Raw genomic sequence first — 18,923 nt, forward strand, 5'->3', positions numbered from 1 at the left:
AGTTCATTCCTTAAAAAAAAGAAATGAATAGCATAGTGTTGATATAAAGAATAATATGTTAGTATAACCGTTAATCTATTAAAGGAAAACTGTTTTCTCTATTCACAGAGATGCTCTGACACCAAATCTGTGGGTTTTCCACCCCAAGCAATTCTCTATCTGTCTGGACACCCAACTGGATGTGTTATAATTCAATTATAATGCTAACTACCTGAAGTTAGCAGAGACCCCACAAATCAAGTGCTCTGACGTACAACACTACCCCTCGCTTCAGATGCCAATCCCAAGTCCAGGCTGTTAAACTGTGCTCCTGACTAAATGGCTATGTCAGCTTAAAGAAAAATGCGCAATGTGAGAGTTGGGAGCTTAAGTTTTATTTAGGGTCTTTTAGTGGACAGTAGCCAAAGAGACAGTCTCTCAATAGCTCTGAGGAAACCACTTAGTTTTAGACTAACCACCTGAGACTTAGAGGGAAAGCCAGCTTCTAGATGATTTTCGGCTAGGGAATACATGCAGTCAGACATAAGTGAGTGAAAGTGTTAATGCCTCAGTCATGTTGGACTCTGCGACCCCATGGACTGTAGCCTGCCGGGTTCCTTGTCCATGGGATTCTCCAAGCAAGAATACTGGAGTGGGTAGCTATCTATCCCCTTTTCCAGGGGATCTTCCTGACCCAGGAATTGAACCCAGGTTTCCCACATTGCAATGCAGTCAGGCATATATCTCAGTAAGAGATTACTGCCACTCAGAAGGAACAAACATCTCTAGTTAATGATTTTAGTGCTTTTCTGTGTATGGGAAGATGTAGGAATCTGAGCTCATTAAATTTTTTCTGAGATACACACTAAGAGGCCTGTTTTCTAATCTTTTATTTTTAAACACATGGATATAATAAAGTACATAAAAAAAGAAAAACTGATAAGCATAATTTATTTTAGGTTTCAATAATTTTCTGTTTCCTAGAGAGATCCTCCAGGTGAGACATTCTTGACTCCTGGTCTCATGATATTGTTCACAATATCATTGTGAATATGTATGATTGTATGCGTAAGGTGTGAGCGCTTTCCTAGAGAGAGGAGCATAATTTTATTCAGATACTCAAAAGAATTTTTGACTAAGACAGGGAAGCCTTCTTCGTGTCTAGATTCCCAATATCTACAACAGACCGTGTTACAATAATAGGTATGCAATAAAGATTTCTTAGATAAATAAAGCTTATTTATTTCTGAATTCCATTCCATGTATAGCTTTAAAGTGTTAGATAATTCGTACTTAGTTATAGACTATTTTTATATTATCCACTAATTGTTGTATAATTCATTATTTCATTTTCGTTTCTTGTACACTAATCTGGATTGTAAGGACAAAGATCATGCCCTATGTTTCTTTTCTTTGTCGTATAATACCCAGCACAGTGCCTTGCATCTAGAAAATTTAAAAAGAAGTCTGTTAATTGGCTTGTCTCACTGGCTCATTGACCTAGGAATTTAATTTCTATATACTTGAACAGAAGTGTGAAGGGCAGAGCCACAAGTGGCCTGGTGGATATGATGGAGACCTGAACAGCTACTACATCCTTCTAAGGCAACTTTCAGGTCCTTACACTTATGGGAATACAAGAAAAGAATTATTAATTTGACTCATGTTTTTTTCACTGCCTACATATTCATTCATTGATTAATTTAACAAATACTTGTTGGGTTTCTACTCTGTATCTGGCGCTGTCTAAGGCACTAAAGAAAAAAGAAGACGGTTGTTCCCTATCATTGAAGAGTTTATAGCCTAGTGTAGGACCAGACCTGTAACAATGAACTGTAATGCACTATGCTGAGTACTGTTACGGAACTAGCTTCAGGATGTTATCCAAGAGTGAATAAGTAGCTACAGAATCCTGTACGTATTTATAGAAGAGGTGACATTTGACATTTGGTGAATCAGACTGACATAAACCTTTATCATCTGAAACTTACAATGTAGCAGAGAGGGCAGAAGTTAAAGACACAGTGCACTGTGGGCATTTAATACGGAACCTTACTTACTCTGAGAGGGAGGGAGCAGGTATCCAAGGAAGGTAAGCTAAGCCTTAAAAGATATACATAGAGTGGCTGGACAGGAGAGGTAAGAAGAGATGGGGGAAAAGACAGAAAAAAATTCTGTTACAATTCTGGGACAACTGAATACTCACATGCAAAAGAATCAAATTGGACTTTTACCTCACACCATATATAAAAATTAACTCAAAATGGACCAATGACATGAATATAAGTTAAATGCTTGTAAAACTCTTTGAAGAAAAATTCAATTCAGTTCAGTTGCTCAGTCGTGTCTGACTCTTTGTGATCCCATGAACTGCAGCATGCCAGGATTCCCTGTCCATCACCAGCTCCTGGAGCTTGCTCAAATTCATGCCCATCAAGTCGATGATACCATCCAACCATCTCATCCTCTGTTGTCCCCTTCTCCTCCCACCTTCAACATTCCCCAGCATCAAGGTCTTTTCCAGTGAGTCAGTTCTTCACATCAGTTGGCCAAAATATTGGAGCTTCAGCTTCAGCACCAGTCCTTCCAATGAATATTCAGTACTGATCTCCTTTAGGATTGACTGGTTGGATCTCCTTGCAGTCCAAGGGACTCTCAAGAGTCTTCTCCAACACCGCAGTTCAAAAGCATCAATTCTTCTGTGCTCAGTTTTCTTTGTAGTCCATCTCTCACATCCATACATGACTACTGGAAAAACCATAGCTTTGACTAGATAGACCTTTGTTGACAAAGTAATGTCTCTGCTTTTAATATGCTGACTAGGTAGGTCATAACTTTTCTTCCAAGGAGCAAGTGTCTTTTAATTTAATAGCTGCAGTCACCATCTGCAGTGACACCATCTGCACCAACAAAATACAGTCTGTAACTGTTTCCACTGTTTCCCCATCTATTCCCATGAAGTGATGGGACCAGATGCCATGATCTTCGTTTTCTGACTGTTGAGCTTTAAGCCAGCTTTTTCACTCTCCTCTTTCATTTTCAAGAGGCTCTTTAGTTCTTCTTCACTTTCTGCCATAAGGGTGGTGTCATCTGCATATCTGAGGTTATTGAGATTTCTCCCGGCAATCTTGATTCCAGCTTATGCTTCATCCAGTCCAGCGTTTCTCATGATGTACTCTGCATAGAAGTTAAATAAGCAGGGTGACAATATACAGCCTTGACGTACTCCTTTTCCTATTTGGAACCAGTCTGTTGTTCCATGTTCAGTTCTAACAGTTGCTTCTTGACCTGCATGCAGATTTCTCAGGAGGCAGGTCAGGTGGTCTTGTGTTCCCATCCCTTGAAGAATTTTCCACAGTTTGTTGTGATCCACACAGTCAAAGGCTTTGGCACAGTCAATAAAGCAGAAGTTTTTCTGGAACTCTCTTGCTTTTTTGATAATCTAATGGATGTTGGCAATTTGATCTCTGGTTCTTCTGCCTTTTCTAAATCTAACTTGAACATCTGGAATTTCGCAGTTCACATACTGTTGAAGCCTGGTTTGGAGAATTTTGAGCATTACTTTGCTAGTGTGTGAGATGAGTGCAATTGTGAGTTAGTTTGAGCATTCTTTGGCATTGCCTTTCTTTGGGATTAGAATAAAAGCGGACCTTTTCCAGTCCTGTGGCCACTGCTAAGTTTTCCAAATTTGTTGGCATACTGAGTGCAGTACTTTCACAGCATCATCTTTTAGGATTTGAAAGAGCTCAACTGGAATTCCATCACCTCCACTAGCTTTGTTCATAGTGATGCTTCTTTAAGACCCACTTTACTTCCCATTCCAGGATGTCTGGTTCTAGGTGAAGAAAATGTTTCATTCTTTGAAGAAAATGTAGGAATAAATCTTCATGGCCGGGGATTTGACAATTGATTCTTAGATATGACACCAAAAGCACAAGCAACAAAAGAAAAAAAATAAGCAGACTTCATGAAAATTAAAAACTTTTGTACATCAAAGGGCATTATCAAGAAAGTGAAAAGACAACCTACAGAATGGGAGAAAGTATTTGCAAAATATTTATCTCATAAGGGTTTAGTATCCAGAATATATAAAGAGCTCTTACAGCTCCACAACAGAAAGACAGACAGCCCAGTTTAAAACAATATCAGTAAAACAAATATACAAATGACCAACTAGCATATGCAAAGGGTATAATCAAAATATTAGATAATAACAAGAATTGATGAGTCAAAAGTCTACAAACAATAAATGCTAGAGAGGGTGTGGAGAAAATGGAACACTCTTGCACTGTTGGTGGGAATGTAAATTGATACAGCCACTAGGGAAGACAGTATGGAGATTCCTTAAAACACTAAGAATAAAATCACCATATGACCCAGCAATCCCATTCCTAGGCATATACCCTGCGGAAACCAAAATTGAAAGAGACACATATATCCCATTGTTCATTACAGCACTATCTATAATAGCTAGAACATGGAAGCAACCTAGATGTCCATAAACAGATGAATGGATAATGAAGTTTTGGTACATATACACAATGGAATATTACTCAGCCATAAAAAGGAATGCATTTGAGTCAGTTCTAATGAGATGGATGAAACTAGAACCTATTATACAGAGTGAAGTAAGTCAGAAAGAAAAAGATAGATATCATATTCTAATGCATATATACAGAATCTAGAAAAATGGTACTGAAGAATTTATTTACAGGGCAGCAATGGGGAAACAGACATAGGGAACAGACTTATGGACATGGGGAGAGGGGAGGAGGGGGTGAGATGCGTGGAAAGAGTAAGATGGAAACTTACATTACCATATGTAAAATAGATAGCCAACGGGAATTTGCTGTATGGCTAAGAAACTCAAACAGGGGCTCTGTATCAACTTAGAGGGTTGGGATGGGGAGGGAGATGGGAGGGAAGTTCAAAAGAGAGGGAATATATATATACTGATGGCTGATTCAGGTTGAGGTTTGACAGAAAACAACAAAATTCTGTAAAGCAATTACCCTTCAATAAAAATTTTTTTAAAAGAGTTGATGAGGATATGAAGAAATTGGAACCCTCATTCATTGCTGATAGGAATGTAAAATAGTTCAGCTGCTGTGGAAAACCGTTTAGTGGTTCTTCAAAAAGTTAGTAGTTAAGCTACAGAGTTACCATATGACTTGAAATTCCATGCTTAGATATATACCCCAAAGTAGCAAAAAACAGGTGTTCGAACAAGTGCACGTACAAGCACATTCAGGCTGTATTATTCACAATATCCAAAAGATGGAAATAGCCCAGATGTTCACTGACAAATGAATGAATAAACAAGTTGTAGTATATATGTACAATGGAATATTGTTTATCAACAAAAGGGAATGAAGAACCGATACTTACCACGAAATTAATGAACCTCCACAACATTATGTTAAATGAGAGAAACCAGACCCTAAAGGCCATACGTTGTATGGTTCTATTATATTTACATGAAATGTCCGAAATATGCAAATACACAGAGACAGAGAGCAGGTTGATGGATGCTGGGAGTTGAGGAGAACAGGGAAGAGAAACTGCTTACTGAGTAAAGGGCTTTACTTTGACTTTTTTTTCAGGGGCTTGCAGATCTTAGTTTCCCAACCAAAGACTGACAGCACAGAGTGAAAGCATGGAGCCCTACCACGGGTCTACCAGGGATTTCCCTAAAGGCTTTTACGATGGTCCGATGGAGATATTCTAGAACGATACAGAGGTAGCGCTTGTACAGCAGTGTGAATGTACTTAATACCACTGAATTAATCATTTTAAAATGGTTAATTTTGTCCTATGTCAATTTCACCTCAGTAAATTTCTTTAAAAATTATGTTATCAGTGGTCTATAAAGCTGGGGCAGTGGAAATTGTCTGTGTGAAGGCAGGAAGATTCTAAAAGAGTCTGAAGCATTGAAATAAGATAATTGTGGCCAAAATGTAATAAACTCAATAGGAGAACTAAAAAGTAGGCTGGAGGGGGTAGACAGAGGCGAATATTGAGGTGTTAATAATAAGGAATTTGTTGAGAGGAAATAAGGATATGTCGTCATGATATATAATTCATGTCTTTTAGAAATTTTCTCTGGTGTGTAGAGAGTAGATTTTACGGGGTCATGGAGCATTCAGGGAGTCTGTTTGAGAGGTTATGTTAGAGATCTAAGCAAGAGACTACTGCTACTGCTAAGTCACTTCAGTCGTGTCCGACTCTGTGCGACCCCATAGACGGCAGCCCACCTGGCTCTGCTGTCCCTGGGATTCTCCAGGCAAGAACACTGGAGTGGGTTGCCATTTCCTTCTCCAATGCATGAAAGTGAAACGTGAAAGTCAAGTCACTCAGTTGTGTCCGACTCTTAGCGACCCCATGGACTGCAGCCTACCAGGCTCCTCCATCCATGGGATTTTCCAGGCAAGAGTACTAGAGTGGGGTGCCAGTGCCTTCTCCGAAGCAAGAGACAATGGTGGCTAAATCTAGGATGAAAGTGATGGGAAATAAGGGGACATGAAAAGATTTGAGAAATATTTAGGAGCTAAATGTTTGATTAGATTTAGAGGTGTTGTGCTGTGCTCAGTTGTGTCTGACTCTGTGACCCATAGACTGTAGCCCAACAGGCTCCTCTGTGCGTGGGATTCTTCAGGCAAGAATACTGGAGTGGGTAGCCATTTCCTTCTCCAGGGGATCTTCTTAACCCAGGAATCAAACCTGCGTATCTTGCATCTCCTGCTTTGGTAGGTGGATTCTTTGCCACTAGTGTCACCTTGGAAACCCAGATGTAGAGATAGGATTGCCAAATACAGTTACATTTAATTATTTGGGAAATATTAATACAAAAATTTAACTTTAGGAGATGTTAAGGGACAGGGAAGCCTCTCATGCTGCAGTCCATGGGGTTGCAGAGTTGGACACGATTGAGTGACTGAACATCAACAACAAAACAAAATTATTCATTGCTTGTTTTTTAAAAATATTTTTTGATGTGGATCATTTTTAAAGTCTTTATTGAATTTGTTACAGTATTGCTTCTGTTTTATGTTTTGTTTGTTTCGGCCATGAGGCACATGGGATCTTAGCTCTCCAACCAGGGATAGGACCCTCACCCCCTGCAAGACAAGGCAGTCTTAACCTCTGGACCACCAGGGAAGTCCCTTCATTGCTTACTGAAATTAAAATTCAGTTGAGTGTCCTGTATTTTTAATTGCTAAATCGGGTAACTCTACATGGAAGGTAAAGGAAAGAGAGAATTCTGACATTTTGATTTCTGGCGCCAGCACCTGGCAGGTGATATCTGTTCTTACTGAGACTAGGAACACTGGGGGAGGAATAGATTTTTCTTGGAGGAGGAGGAAGACATCACACATTCAATTTGAAAGTAACTGTATAGTCAGTAGACTAATAAGATTTACAGAATCACTCAAGGAGTGTTTGCAGAATGAAAAGAGAAGAATGTCCAGGATGTTATAGGCTCATCGGTAATTAAAAGATGATCAGAGAAAAAGAAGTCTGCAAAGGAAACTGAGAAGGATCTAAAACCCTGGAGGATGAGATCCAGGATGGTGATTGTGTGGAAACCCAAGTTGGAAAGGGTTTCATGGAGGAAAAAGTGCTCTACCTTATAAAGTAGAAGTTACAGAGAAGTCAAATCACTTTTGACTGAAAAAAGACTAGCAGTTTTTGTCAATTAGGAGATTTGGGAATACTTAAGAACTACATCCTGTCCCATCACTTCATGGCAAATGGATGAGGAAACAGTGGAAACAGTGGCTGACTTAATTTTTCTGGGCTCCAGAATCACTGCAGGTGGTGATTGCAGCCATGAAATTAAGATGCTTACTCCTTGGAAGGAAAGTTATGACCAATCTAGTCAGAATATTAAAAAGCAGAGACATTACTTTGTCAACAAAGGTCTGTCTAATCAAGGCTATGGTTTTTCCAGCAGTCATGTATGGATGTGAGAGTTGGACTATAAAGAAGGCTGAGCACTGAAGAATTGATGCTTTTGAACTGTGGTGTTGGAGAAGACTCTTGAGAGTCCCTTGGACTGCAAGGAGATCCAGCCAGTCAATCCTAAAGGAAATCAGTCCTGAATATCCATTGGAAGGACTGCTGCTGAAGCTGAAACCCCAATATTTTGGCCAACTGATGTGAAGAACTGACTCACTGGAAAAGACCCTGATGCTGGAAACGATTGAGGGCAGGAGGAGAAGGGGACGACAGAGGGTGAGATGGTTGGATGGCATCATTGACTCAATGGACGTGGGTTTGGGTGGACGCTGGGAGTTGGTAATGGACAGGGAGGCGTGGTGTGCTGTGGTTCATGGGGTCGCAAAGAGTCTGACACAACTGAGGGAATGAACTGAACTGAACTGAAGAACTCCTTTGGTGTGATGGTTCAGGGCAAGGAATGCACAGATCTAAATTTAATGGATTATGGAATGACCAGATAAGGATATAGAAGAACCTACAAATTAGTATTTGAAGCAGTTTTGCTGAAATATTTAGCCAGTGGAGGTGGTAGAGAACATCAGTTCTGTATTGTCTATGTTGTCTTCATCTGATAATTTATTTTCTGCAGAAAACTGAAGCAAAAAATTAATAAGAATCCATTTTCTAGACTCTAGACAAATGTAAAATGAAGGCATTCAGTTTTTCAAGGTACTTCATTTTGTTCTACAGAGGAAGACCACAACTCTCTGAATGAGAATCAACTTTGATGTAAGTAGTACCACTACAACTAGACTCTAGACAAATGAAAAATGAAGTTTCCCCCCACCCTGTTCTTAAAAAAAAAAAGATTTGTTTGATTTTTCAGTCCCAGTGATTAACTTTTTATTTTTTATGTTAAAACTTTTTTGAATTAAAATTTTTTCCCAGTGATTTTTATAGTCATTCTTTTTATATATGGAGGGTTGATTAACTGTATTTATCACTTTATAGTATGCAGGACAGGTGTGTTTGTGGCTTATGAGCTAGAGATAGGAGATTGTGTCAAATGCTAAATCAATTAACATTGATTTGGTACATAGTGAAGCCTACCATGTTATAAAAAAACAAATATAACTTAAAGGCAAAGAAACACTAAACACCCAGTTAATTTATGGCAAAGCATACTTAGTTTATGATTTTGGTTAATACATACTTTAACTAGAACAGTGTTCTATGCTCATTTTTATTAAATACTGTAGGTGTTTGCTGGGGCATGAGGTAATAACCCAAATACAATTAAAATGACCATAAAATTAGGGTCTCCACACAGGCTCCCAAGGATGGGTCTGTTTGAGGCTCCTAGTCATCAGCATTGGGTGGTCTGCTCTTGGTGCATGATACTTAAATAGAGCTTTTCCCCCTTTAGGTCTGTAAGGTGTTAAGGTGTTTTTATAAAACCCCATAAACCCTCGTTAAACACTTTTTTTTTTTCATAAAGAAAACTTCAATCTTTATTTGACGTGTTTTCTGTGGCACTATTTTGGCATTTTAACAAGTTCTTTAAAGAATCACTCTAATAATTGCATACACCTCTGAGTCGGGGTGGAGGGGTATTTATTCAGGTTTTTGTACATCACACTGCCTGATCCACTAAGCAACAAGCACAGCATTTTGGTACACTTTAATTTAATAAGAAAAAAAGATCAAAAGAATCTCCAGGTGGAGAAAGTTAGGCTAATTTGGGTGTTGCATATTAACTGATTGAAAGGAAGGCTTGACTACTGACTGAATTAACTATAATTCAACTGTATTAGATTATTTACTACTGTGAGGGCTTCCAACATTGCAGAAGAAATAGCAGCACTTTTTCCCACCTTGACACTTCTAATTCCCTTTCCCTGCTTTAAGATCCCTGCCTTTGAAAATGATGTATAACATTTTTTGTGTTTACTATTTTTGTGTCTGTCAGAATGTAAGATTTATGAGAAATGGACTTTGTCTTTTTGTTCACTGGTGTATATTTTTACTGTCTAGGACAGTGCTTGGGACATAATGGCATGCAATAAATATTCCCTGAATGAATGAATGAATGAATGAATGAGTAAAGGAGTGAATGGATAAATCACATTCTATTTGTTTTCCAAGGTGTAGCATGAATGTCAGCTCTCTGAGTCCAGATTTCATATGCATGTAAGTTTCTCATAAAGATCTAATTTCTCTCCCCTTTCACTCCACATTTTGAATCACAGAATCTTGGCAACATTAGGAATAATATTTGTATGTTTATAGGAATCACGTGAAGTCAGATCATGGTTTTTTGATGATGTCATGAAGCACTATTCCATATAAATACATTTGCACTCTAGAATTTCTTCCAAGTAAAAACAGGTGGTCATGTTAACTTTTTCTTTTTTCTTTTTTTTACTTTAAAAGAAAGAAAACACCTCAGTTACAGCAATGTTGATATTTGCAGACTCTGTATTTTTAAAAACCATTTAACTGAAGAGGGGGATTCTGGGAAGATGGCAGAGTAGAAAGCACCAGAAATCTGTCCTCTCACCTAGAAAACAATTGCACTAGAAGATGCAATTATTTTGTAATCTGGAGTCTATAGAAAGCTTGCAGCTTCCAGGGAAAGGCTTGGACAGTAAACTGAAGTTAATTTTAATTGATTTCAACTGTTAGCACTGTAGCGGCTCCTCCCTCTCCAAAGCACCAGCCAAGGTAGGCAGCTGTGTACTTGATCTTGGAGCAGCTTGAATGCAGTTTGCAAGAGCAAAGGTAGGCATTGAGGACTCTGTGCTCTAAGTATTGAAGATGTGTTCTGATTGCTTCTGATTGCCTGATCATGGAAGTTCAGACACAGAGGCACACAGACAACAATTATTTGTACCACCCCTCTCCAATGTCGAAAGCCTTTCTGCCTCTGGTTCAAGTGAATTCCAGGGAAGGTAATGAGTTGGCACCTTCCTTTTTTTGCCCTCCTTCATTTTTCTTTTTCCTCTTTTGAAGTCAGACATAGAAGAAAACCACATTCAAACTGAACTGCATATCCAGGGAAATTAGAAAGTCATTACACATGCCTAGGGAAAGGCACAGGCTCAGAAAAGCCCTGCAAAGACCATAAGTTTTCACTTCAGGGCAAGCTTAATCAAAATAAGACAAAAACTAAAACAAGCAGACCCTTTAGAAAGGAGGAGAATCTAATTTTGAAAGAACCACATTATTAGATTCAAATATCCATTTTCAACAAAATAAAATCTCAAGAAATATAAAGAAACAGGGACATATTGGCCAATCAAAGGAAAGAAATAAACAGAAACTATCATTGAGATAGACAAGAAAGATATACTGGACAAAGATTTTAAAACAACTGCTATAATAATAAAGAACTAAAGAAAGATGTGGGCAAAATCATAAGAACAAGGTATGAACAAAATGCAAATGCCAATAAAGAGAAAATTTAAAAAGATGCCCCAAAGAAATTCTAGAGTTGAAAAGTACAGTAACTGAAATGAAAAATTCACTGGAAGAATTCAAAGTCATATTTGAACAGGCAGAAGGAAGAGTCAGCAAACTTGAAAATAAGAAAATGGGAATTATCAAGTCTGAGGAACAGAAAAAAAAAATAAGAAAGTTCAAGAAAAGTGAACAGATCCTAAGGGACCTGTGGGATATCATCATGTGGAACAACTTACACATTGTGGGAGTACAACAAGGAGAAAAGCAAAAGGGAAGGAGAGAGTATTTGAAGAAATAAAGGCCAGAAATCTCTAAAACTTGGTGAAAGACAGAAGATAAATATCTAAGGTTGATGAAATTCAACTAGCATGGATTGAAAGAGGCTCACACTGATACATACATTTTAAGAAACAGTCAAAAGTCAAAGACAAAGAGAATCTTAAATGCAACAAGAGGAAAGCAATTGGTAACACACAAAGTGTCCTCAATAAGATTATCAGCAGTTTTATTACTGGAAAATTTGGAGGCAGGAAGGCAAAGGGGGTATATTTTCAAGTGTTAAAAGAAAGAATTTGTCAACCAAGAATCCTATATCCAGCAAAACTGTCCTTGAAAAGTGAAAGAGAAATTAAGACATTCCCAAAATCTGAGCTATTTCTTTGCCAGGAGACCTGCCTTGCAAGAAATCCTAAAGGGAGTCCTGCATGTTGAAACAAAAAGATACTAGACAATATCTTGAAACTTTATGAAGAAATAGAAATCTTAGTAAAGGTAAGCATATCAATATTTGTTAAAGTTAGCATTACTGTAACAATAGTCTGCAAGGAGATCCAACCAGTCCATCCTAAAGGAAATCAGTCCTGGGTGTTCATTGGAAGGACTGATGTTGAAGCTGAAACTTCAATATTTTGGCCACCTGGTGTGAAGAGCTGACTCATTTGAAAAGACCTTGATGTTGGGAAAGATTGAAGGCAGGAGGAGAAGGGGACGACAGAGTATGAGATGGTTAGATGGTATCACCGACTCAATGGACATGAGTTTGGGTAAACTCCAGGAGCTGGTGATGGACAGGGAGGCCTGGCGTGCTGCGATTCATGGGGTCGCAAAGAGTCGGACACGACTGAGCGACTGAACTGAACTGAACGATAGTCTATGATTCCTTTTATTTTTTATTTTTTTGTTTTCCTCATGATTTAAGAGGCTAGTACATTTTAAAAATTTCTTGGTGTAAAAGTATTGTAACTTTTGTCTGTAACTTCACATTTTGTTTTCTACATAATTTCTAGAGGCTAATGCATTCAAAAAACAAATTATTAGTTTAAGTTTTGGACACACAGTATACAAAGATAAAATTTTGTGACACCAATAACTGAAAGAAGTGGGGACATACCTATAAATGAGCAGAGTTTTTTTTAATGTTTTTGGAGTTAAGTCAGTATGAATTCAAATTAGAGTATTATAACTTTAGGATGTCAAATGTAATTATCATGATAACCACAAAGAAAATACCTATAGAATATGCATAAAAGGAAATTACAAAAGAATGAAAGCATTTCACTATAGAAGAATTAGCTAAATTTTTACAAAAGAGACTGTAATGCAGGAAATGAGGGACAAGAAAGCTATAGAGCATATAGAAAAAAATAGCAAAATGACAGAAGTGAGTCCCTCTTATCAACAAAGACTTTAAATGTAAATTGATTAAACTCTCCAATCAAAAGACAGAGATTGGAAGAATGTGTTAATAAACAGAGCCAACTAATTGCTGTTGACAAGAAACTCATTTTAGATCCAAAGACACAAATAGGTTGAAAATGAAAGAATGGAAAGTTATTCCATGCAAATACTAATCAAAATTTAACAGGGGTGGCTATATTAATATTAGACAAAATTGACTTTAAATCAAAAAGGTATAAAAGACAAATGAAGACATTGTATATTAATAAAAGATTCAGTACATCAATAAGATATTACCATTATAAATACTTATGCACCTAATAATGGACCATCAAAATATATGAGGCAAAAATTGACAGAATTGAAGAGAGACATTTTCTACAATAACAGTTAGAGACAACAATGTTGTTTTTCAGTCTCTAAGTCATGTCTGACTCTTTGCAACCTCATGGACTGCAGCATGCCAGGCTACTCTGTCCTCCACTATCTCCTGGATTTTGCTCAAATTCATGTCATTGAGTCAGTGATGCCATCTGACCATCTCATCCTCTGCCGCCCCCTTCTCCTTTTGCCTTCAATCTTGCCCATCATCAGAGTCTTTTCCAATACGTTGGCTCATTGCCATCAGGTGGCCAAAGATATTTAACTCTCAACACTGTATAGAACAACCAGACTCTAAGGAAATAGAGGACTTAAACAATGCAGTAAGCCATAATAATAGGTGTAATACAGGACCCTCTATTTAATAACAATGAAATGCACATTCTTGTCAAGTGAATTTGAGATGAGTATTCTCCAGAATGGACAGATGTTACATCACAAATGAAATCTCAATAGATCTAAAGATAAAGATATCATACAATTATCTTGCACTCATTTGACATGCTAGCAAAGTAATGCTCAAAATCCTTCAAGCTAGGGTTCAATAGTATGTGAACCAAGAACTTCCAGATGTACAAGCTGGATTTAGAAAAGGAAGAGGAACCAGAGATCAAATTGCCAACATCCATTGGATCAAAACAAACAAACAAGAGAATTCCAGAAAAACCTTTACTTCTGCTTCATTGACTTCGCTAAAGCCTTTGACTGGGTGGATCACAACAAACTGTGGAAAATTCTTAAAGAGATGGGAATATAAGACCACTCTACCTGCCTCCTGAGAAACCTGTATGCAGATCAAGAGGCAACAGTTAGAACTGAACATGGAACAATGCACTGGTTAAAAACTGGGAAAGGAATACAACAAGGCTGTATATTGTCACCCTGCTTATTTAACATATATGCAGAGTACATCACACAAAATGCCAGGCTGGACAAAGCACAAGTTGGAATGAAGGTTGAGGGGAGAAATATCAATAACCTCAGATATGCAGATGACACCACCCTTATGGTGCAAAGAGGAATTAAAGAGCCTCCTGATGAAGGTGAAAGAAGAGAGTGAAAAAGCTGGCTTAAAGCTCAACATTCAAAAAACGAAGATCATGGGATCTGGTCCCATCACTTCATGGCAAATAGATGGGGAAACAATGGAAACAGTGGCTGACTTTATTTTCCTGGGCTCCAAAATCACTGTGGACAGTGAATTCAGCCATGAAATTAAAAAAAACACTTGCTCCCTTGGAAGAAAAGCAATGGCAAACCTAGACAGCATATTAAAAAACAGAAAAATTATTTTGCCTACAAAGGTCCACATAGTCAAAGCTATGGTTTTTCCAGTAGTCATGTATGGACATGAGAGCTAGACCATAAAAAAGGCTGAGTGCTAAAGAACTGATGCATTCAAACTGTGGTGCTGGAGAAGACTCTTAGGAGTCCCTTGGACTGCAAGAGACCAAACCAGTCAGTCCTAAAGGAAATTAACCCTCAATATTCATTGGAAGGACTGGTGCTGAAGCTGAAGCTCCAATACTTTGGCCACTTGATGTGAAGAGCTGACTCATTAGAAAAGACCCTGATGCTGGGAAAGATTGAACACAGGAGGAGACGAGCACGACAGAGGATGGATGGTTGGATGGTGTCATTGACTCAATGGACATGAGTTTGAGCAAAATCCAGGAGATGACGAAGGACAGGGAAGTTTGGTATGCTACAATCTATGGAGTCGCAAAGAATTGAACATGACTGGGCAACTGAACAAAAACAACAACACAAAGTATCTTCTCTGACCACAGTATAATGAAGTTAAAAATCAATAACAAGAAAAACTGAAAAATTCACAAATTTGTGGAAATTAAACAACTACTGGATTAAAGAAAATAATCACAAGGGAAATTAGAAAGTGCTTCAGTTCAGTTCAGTTCAGTTGCTCAGTCGTGTCTGACTCTTTGCAACCCCATGAATTGCGGCATGCCAGGCCTCCCTGTCCATCACCAACTCCCGGAGTTCATGAAGACTCACGTCCATCGAGTCGGTGATGCCACCCAGCCATCTCATCCTCTGTCGTCCCCTTCTCCTCCTGCCCCCAATCCCTCCCAGCATCAGAGTCTTTTCCAATGAGTCGACTCTTCACATGAGGTGGCCAAAGTACTGGAGTTTCAGCTTTAGCATCATTCCTTCCAAAGAAATCCCAGGGCTGATCTTCTTCAGAATGGACTGGTTGGATCTCCTTGCAGTCCAAGGGACTCTCAAGAGTCTTCTCCAACACCACAGTTCAAAAGCATCAGCATCAATTGTTCGGCGCTCAGCCTTCTTCATGGCCCAGCTCTCAAATCCACCATACAGGACCACTGGAAAAACCATAGCCTTGACTAGACGGACCTTTGTTGGCAAAGTAATGTCTCTGCTTTTGAATATGCTATCTAGGTTGGTCATAACTTTCCTTCCAAGGAGTAAGCATCTTTTAATTTCATGGCTGCAGTCACAATCTGCAGCAGTTTTGGAGCCCCCCAAAATAAAGTCTGACACTGTTTCCACTGTTTCCCCACCTATTTCCCATGAAGTGATGGGACCAGATGCCATGATATTTGTTTTCTGAATGTTGAGCTTTAAGCCAACTTTTTCACTTTCCACTTTCACTTTCATCAAGAGGCTCTTTAGTTCCTCTTCACTTTCTGCCATAAGGGTGGTGTCATCTGCATATCTGAGGTTATTGAGATTTCTCCCGGCAATCTTGATTCCAGCTTGTGTTTCTTTCAGCCCAGCGTTTCTCATGATGTACTCTGCATAGAAGTTAAATAAGCAGGGTGACAATATACAGCCTTGACGTACTCCTTTTCCTATTTGGAACCAGTCTGTTGTTCCATGTCCAGTTCTAACTGTTGCTTCCTGACCTGCATATAGGTTTCTCAAGAGGCAGGTCAGGTGGCCTGGTATTCCCATCTCTTTCAGAATTTTCCACAGTTTATTGTGATCCACACAGTCAAAGGCTTTGGCATAGTCAATCAAGCAGAAATAGATGTTTTTCTGGAACTCTCTTGCTTTTTCCATGATCCAGTGGATGTTGGCAATTTGATCTCTGGTTCCTCTGCCTTTTCTAAAACCAGCTTGAACATCTGGGGGTTCACGGTTCACGTATTGCTGAAGCCTGGGTTGGAGGATTTTGAGCATTACTTTACTAGCATGTGAGATGAGTGCAATGGTGCGGTAGTTTGAGCATTCTTTGGCATTGCCTTTCTTTGGGATTTGAATGAAAAGTGCTTAGAGCCTATTATTATGGGTTTCCCTGGTAGCTCAGATGGTAAAGAATCCACCTGCAATGCAGGAGGCTTGGGTTTGATCACTGGGACAATAAGCAAATGACAACCCACTCCAATATTCTTTTTTTTTTTAATGATGATAAATTTTGGTACCATTTGTATTGATAATAATGTATTATGCAGTATTATAATATTTTTTATTTCTTTTTATTTTAAGTTACTTATTTTAATTGGAGGATAATTACTTTACAATATCGTGGTGGTTTTTGCCATACATTGACATGAATCAGCCTTGGGTGTACATGTGTCTCCCATTCTGAACCCCCTCCCCCACTCCAGTATTCTTGCCTGGAGAATTCCACGAACAGAGGACCCTGGTGGGCTTTAGTCCATGGAGTTACAATGAGTTGGATAAGACTGAGTTAACCACATTTTGTGTGTGTGTGTGTTTGTCTTCTAGAGACTATTATAGACTGAATGTTTGTGTCCCCCTCAAATCCATATATTGAAAATTCAACCACCAATGTGTCTGTATTTTGAGATGAGAATTTTAGGAAGTAATTATGGTTAAATGATGTAGTAAGTGTGGGGCCTTGAGCTGATAGAATTAGTATCCTTATAAGAAGAAACACTAGAGAGTTCTGTCTTCCTCTCTTTCTTCACTCATCAGAGAAAGGCCATGTGAGGACATGCTGAGAAGGTGTAAACCAGGAAGAGAGCTCTCACTTTTATCCTTCCAGCTTCCAGAATTGTGAGAAAATAAATTATTGTTATTTGGGCCACAGAGTCTGTGATATTTTGTTAACAGCTGCCCTAGCAAACAGATTTTGGTACCATGAAGTAGGTTGCTGCTGTAAAAAAAAGAATACCTGAAAATATAGAAGTGGCTTTGGAACTGGGTAAAGGGTAGAGGCTGGAAGATTTGGGGATACATGCTAAAGAGAAATAAGCCTCAATTGCCATGAAGGGGCTGTTGGTAGAAATATTGATAAATGTGTTCTGCTGAGGAATCTTAAAGCAAAGAGGAGAGCCTCCACCTTCCTAGGGAATACATAAATAATCATAAAGAGAATGTTGATAGAAATATAGATGTTAAAGGCCATTCCAGGGTGATCTTAGATGGAAATGAAAAACAGGTTATTGGAAATTGGAAGAAAGGAGATCCTTGTTATAAAATGGCAAAGAAGTTTGACTGACTTGTGTTCTAGTATTTTGTGGAACATGGAAGTTGTGAATGATGAAACTGGATATTTAGCTGAGGAGATTTCTAAGCATAATGTTGAAAGTGAAACCAGGGCCTCTTGACTGCTTACAGTAAAATGCAAGAGGAGAGCTATGAATTAAAGAAGGGATTGTTCAACAAAAAAGAACCAGAACTTAAAGATCTGGAAAATTCTTAGCCTTTTCATATTGCAAAAAACAAGAAAACATGTTGTAAAGAGAACACCAAGAGTGTGGTTAGACTGTAACTCAGTGAAAAGATTATGGGATTATAAGAGCAGAAACACTACCAGTTTGAATGGAAGTGGAAGGGGTGAACTAAATGAAGGAAGGCTTTTGGAATTCTTGGATTTTACAGGAAAGGACAGTATGGCTGTTTGGCTGTGAACATGTGCTATTCTTCAAGAAAAGGGAAGAATGTTTCAGAAGGTAATTCAGAGATTATCAGGGTCAGAGCCTCAGTTTCAGTGGGCCAGACAGCCTCTTCCCAGCAGAGGTGTGGGGACAAGTTCCTGCCTGGCAGAACTGCAAGGGCATGACTGTTGCCCAGTACAGCTGTGGAGTTGGGGTCCCTGCCCCAGTGAGTCCAGAAGGTGGGTCAACCATCACAGTGGGTCCAGAAGGCAGAGCATAAGACAAAATAGGGTTATAACTGGGCCTTAAGATCTAATGGAATTTGCCTTGCTAGATTTTGAACTTGCTTGGGAGCTATCACCCCTTTCTTCCTTCCAGCTTTCCTCTTTTGGAATGAGAATGTCTATTCTATGCCTGTCCCACCAGTTTCATTTTGGAGGAACATGACCTGTCTGGTTTATAGCTGGACAGGAATTTTGCCTCAGTACACATTGTACCTGGAGTTTCACCCATATATGATTTAGATAATTTTCAGATAAGGCTTTGGAGTTTAAACTTTAGAATTTGGTGTTAAGACTTTTGGGGCTGTTGAAATGGAATAAATGTATTTTGCATGTGAGGAGGACATGAATTTTGAGGGCATAATGTTATGGA

The sequence above is a fragment of the Ovis canadensis genome, chromosome 17 (genome assembly GCF_042477335.2).
Source record: "Ovis canadensis isolate MfBH-ARS-UI-01 breed Bighorn chromosome 17, ARS-UI_OviCan_v2, whole genome shotgun sequence".
NCBI lineage: Eukaryota > Metazoa > Chordata > Mammalia > Artiodactyla > Bovidae > Ovis > Ovis canadensis.